General features: G+C 56.2%; 1 non-coding gene across 1 annotated transcript in view; it reads right to left on the bottom strand.

Moving 5' to 3' along the window:
• LOC135947546 (small subunit ribosomal RNA) overlaps positions 1-1,384 on the bottom strand; it is a 1,864-nt gene extending 480 nt beyond the window's left edge. Inside the window, exon 1 of the ribosomal RNA XR_010575643.1 lies at positions 1-1,384. This exon is cut by the window's left edge and continues 480 nt beyond it. This is a non-coding gene — a ribosomal RNA (small subunit ribosomal RNA).
• Between the last annotated feature and the right edge of the window lie 3,616 nt (positions 1,385-5,000).

The raw sequence follows: 5,000 nt of genomic DNA on the forward strand, positions 1-5,000 counted from the left end.
GTTCGTTATCGGAATTAACCAGACAAATCGCTCCACCAACTAAGAACGGCCATGCACCACCACCCATCGAATCAAGAAAGAGCTCTCAATCTGTCAATCCTCCCGATGTCCGGGCCTGGTGAGGTTTCCCGTGTTGAGTCAAATTAAGCCGCAGGCTCCACTCCTGGTGGTGCCCTTCCGTCAATTCCTTTAAGTTTCAGCTTTGCAACCATACTTCCCCCGGAACCCAAAAGCTTTGGTTTCCCGGAAGCTGCGCGCCGAGTCATCGGAGGAACTTCGGCGCATCGCTGGCTGGCATCGTTTATGGTTAGAACTAGGGCGGTATCTGATCGCCTTCGAACCTCTAACTTTCGTTCTTGATTAGCGAAAACATTCTTGGCAAACGCTTTCGCATCCGTTCGTCTTGCGACGATCCAAGAATTTCACCTCTAACGTCGCAATACGAATGCCCCCGTCTGTCCCTATTAATCATTACCTCAAGTTCAGAAAAGCCAACAAAATAGAACCGAGGCCCTATTCCATTATTCCATGCACACAGTTTTCAGGCGACCGATGGCCTGCTTTGAGCACTCAAATTTGTTCAAAGTAAACGTGCCGGCCCACCGGGCCACCCGGTTAAGAGCAGCCCGGAGGGAACTACGGGCGCCCCGCTCGCGCGGGACGCCCACCGGCAGGACGTCCGGACCGACCAGTTGAACGCCGCGAGCGGCGAACCGGCCGTCCGATACACAGATCCAACTACGAGCTTTTTAACCGCAACAACTTTAATATACGCCAATGGAGCTGGAATTACCGCGGCTGCTGGCACCAGACTTGCCCTCCATTAGGTACTCGTTAAAAGATTTAAAGTGTTCTCATTCCGATTACGGGGCCTCGGATGAGTCCCGTATCGTTATTTTTCGTCACTACCTCCCCGTGCCGGGAGTGGGTAATTTGCGCGCCTGCTGCCTTCCTTGGATGTGGTAGCCGTTTCTCAGGCTCCCTCTCCGGAATCGAACCCTGATTCCCCGTTACCCGTTACAACCATGGTAGGCGCAGAACCTACCATCGACAGTTGATAAGGCAGACATTCGAAGGATACGTCGCCGGCGCGAGGCCGTGCGATCAGCCGTGGTTATTCCGAGTCACCAAAACTACGGACGGGCGAGCCCGACCGATTGGTTTTGATCTAATAACTGCGCCCCGACCATTTCTGGACGGGGCTCTGGGTGCATGTATTAGCTCTAGAATTACCACAGTTGTCCAAGTAGGATTGGTAGGATCCAAGGAACCATAACTGATTTAATGAGCCATTCGCGGTTTCACTTTAATTTAGCTTGCACTGAGACATGCATGGCTTAATCTTTGAGACAAGCATATGACTACTGGCAGGATCAACCAGGGAGCTGACAGCGGAGCGTCGCCGGCGCGGCGCGGCGCGCGCCCCCTCGGGGAGAGGGAGAGCGCGCGCGCGCACCGCACGGCGGGCACCGACCGAGAGACTCGCCCGGGCCCGGGCCGCGACGACGGCCTCGCAGCCGCACCGCAACCCGAGACTACGTTCGAAAGCCGTTTCGGCAGCAGAAGCCTAAGCGCACGAGGCGCCGACGACCGCCAGCCTAGACGGAACCGGGTGGAGGGCTTCCTTCATTCCCGCCGCGCCCCCCCGGTAAGGGGGAGGCCGACGAGCCGGCAGTCCACCGCATCCACCCAGCCGCGCGTTCACGCACCGCACCGATCCCCGGTTTCAGGATGTTACTCCCTGGCCGAGTTGGATGATCGTGAGGAGAATCGCTAGCGCTCGAGACCGCGGAACCGAAGCGCCGGTCAAACGACCGAGCCAGGCCCCAGCCACACAAGGATACCAATTCCGTGGCCGCACTCGCAAGGCGTGGCAAGCATTGTAAGCCGTGAGAGGCAAGGGAAGCGAGGCGCAGCCCGTCGCTGTGTGTGTGACTACAAGCGTCAACCGGAGTCACGAGGAGGCACGCGCGCGCTCAGGAACGGTCTACGTCGACGTTTAAATTCCGCCATTTACCGAACCTCTCTGGCGCACGCGTCCGCCGCGTGTCGAACCGGGTCGCGAGTCACTGGCGCGCGCGGCGTGCGGTCGTTCGTCGCACTCGCACATGCGCCGCGCGCAAAAGTCGCAAGGATCGAGCCGGCGCACCGGAACGATCCCCCGCACCGTCAAGCTATCCCACCAATCGGCCCCGCTCTCAGGAAACCTCCGCAAGCAGGGGTGCAGACCACCATGGCACCGTGGCGCATGGTCTATACAGTACTTTGGGGGTTGCACCGCACGACGAAGTGGTATGGCCAACCCCCCGTAACCGCTGATCGGTGGCGCAACAGCCGGTTGGCGCAGAAAAAGGCCGCAAAGTGCCGGAGGCGTCGCAAAAGTGCCGGAGGCGTCGCAAAAAGAGTGCCGGAGGCGTCGCAAAAAGAGTGCCGGAGGCGTCGCAAAAGTGCCGGAGGCGTCGCGAAAAACGCGGGACTTAGAATAATTCTGAGCGGACAACGTGCGACGCCTCTGGCATGGTGCCGGAGGCGTCGCAAAAAGGGGGGTACTTAGAAAATTTCTCGCGCCTACGCGCGACGCCTCTGTCATGGTGCCGGAGGCGTCGCTAGGCGATGCACCCCGTGCTGAGTGCGCCTGCCGGCCGGCGGGGCCGCGGCCGCCGAGAAGTGCGCCGACGGCTCGTGCTTGCGCCTCCCGTGCGACGCCTCGGACAAGGTGCGGGAGGCGTCGCGCGCCTCCCGAGCGAGTGCGCCTATGCGCCGGCGGTGCCCCGGCTGCCGGGAGGTGCGCCACCGCTGGGGCTTGCGCCGGTAGTGCGACGCCTCGGACAAGGTGCGGGAGGCGTCGCGCGCCTCCCGAGCGAGTGCGCCTATGCGCCGGCGGTGCCCTGGCTGCCGGGAGGTGCGCCACCGCTGGGGCTTGCGCCGGTAGTGCGACGCTTCGGACAAGGTGCGGGAGGCGTCGCGCGCCTCCCGAGCGAGTGCGCCTATGCGCCGGCGGTGCCCCGGCCGCCGGGCAATTCGTCAATTGACGTGACGGTAATCGGGCACCAACACTCGTCCTGAAATGTGCAAGTTAACCAAAAATAGAGCCCGCTACAATGTTCAGTGCACCTCTTTTGCTTGATGCTCCAACAATGAAAATTGGCATCAATCTCCCGACTCGTTGGAGCTAGTATCTCGGTTTCTTCGGTGACAGGCTCCGCCAACAATGAAAGGTCGACGCCGGTGACCGAACCGCGAAGCAATAAAAATTGGCAACAATGGGGACGAGCTTCCGACTCGTTGGAATTAGGATCTCGGTTCCTTCGGCGACGTGTAGCCGCCGAGAGCGGAAGGTCGATGATCGGCAACGAAATGAAAAGAATCGGCCGACAATGAAAATTTGGTTGATCTAGCGTGCCAACTCTCCGGTAGTCACGAGAGAGACGTTATCGCTCGCCCCACTCACACTAAGCACGATCCGCGCACGAGTTCCATCTTTTCGCACTCACATCTAAACGAACAGATAAGATTACGTAACGGATGCCATATAAAGATAAAAGGTGGGATGCCAACACAGGAAAATAATGCTCGTAAGGGGGCCCGAGATATTCGGAACATTCTTAACAATTCACACATTGAGGTGTAACAAATCTCTGTTTGCACTTCAATTTTCATTGGCGAAATCATTTTTTACAATGTTAACAAGAATAATGAATAAACGAATCATTTTCATAATTTACGTGTCTTTGCTAATTACATATTGCACCTTATACAGTTAATTGTTACAGAGGTGTCAATGACCGTTCGAACGTCGGAATTTATAATATAAATCTATGAAAGACGTCGATTTAATCATTAGGACGTTTTAGCCAAATCAGGAATTTAGGGGCTAGTCAATACAAACAACATGCGTACTTATCAATACACGAAAGGTGTTTGACATTAACGTTGGCCAGCTACGCTCTCCTTATGCCGAGCTGAGCATAAAGCCCCTGTCGGTTTACAAATTTCACGAATTCACAAACACAAATCGTTCTCAATCATTCAGATAGATGGCAGAAACAATATATTTACAAATCCAAATACTCGTAACACTCGATCGGATTGTTGATTCGCGTTTGTACGTCAGCACAGGGATTATTATCACTTCCTGAGCATCTACGAATAAGTCGACCCGAACACACACACACACACACACACACACACACACACACACACACACACACACACACACACACACACACACTTACGCGAGACCACAACAGTACCGAGACACGTGGTATACCTTTCTACTGTTCGCGGGGAGACATAAAGCGTGAATGTTTCACCCCAGAGTTGCTGCCGAATCGAGAAATTCCTCAGATTCGTGAACAGCCACGTGTCGTCAGCGACTTCATCTTTACTGCGCAGCAGCACGGAAATCGAGTACTATCCGAGCAAACACGCACGCTCAACAAAGAAGTTCAAAATGTACGCAAGTCATCGTTTGGTTGGCTCGCGCGACCTCACCCGGTCCAGAGTCGAGCAATTTCATCGAGATAGCCCTACGCCGAGTCATCCCGCGAAATGGTCGCCCTCCAAACGGCGAAACATCTCGGCGAGGCAGTTATCTCAGACGCGAGCGATCGTGTGAGTGAGCGCGATGATTCGGTACAAGTTCTCTCTTATCAGCGTATTCGGCATGCACACAAATGAGTATGACATGTAGACTGGGGTGCAACGAATAAATCGAAACGAGAACCGCGAACCTACGCACAAGGTGCATGTGCGAGGAAATAACATCAACTTTCGCGCGAGCGAAAATATTCATCAACGCCAACTACCCGTCGCACCCGCAGGCCACCACGCGCGACGCCTCTGGCAAGGTGCTGGAGGCGTCGCACCCGCAGGCCACCACGCGCGACGCCTCTGGCAAGGTGCTGGAGGCGTCGCACCCGCAGGCCACCACGCGCGACGCCTCTGACAAGGTGCTGGAGGCGTCGCACACGCACGCACGGAAAATATTCAGAGTCCCC

Source organism: Cloeon dipterum, chromosome X (genome assembly GCF_949628265.1).
Source record: "Cloeon dipterum chromosome X, ieCloDipt1.1, whole genome shotgun sequence".
In the NCBI taxonomy this organism is placed as follows: Eukaryota; Metazoa; Arthropoda; class Insecta; order Ephemeroptera; family Baetidae; genus Cloeon; species Cloeon dipterum.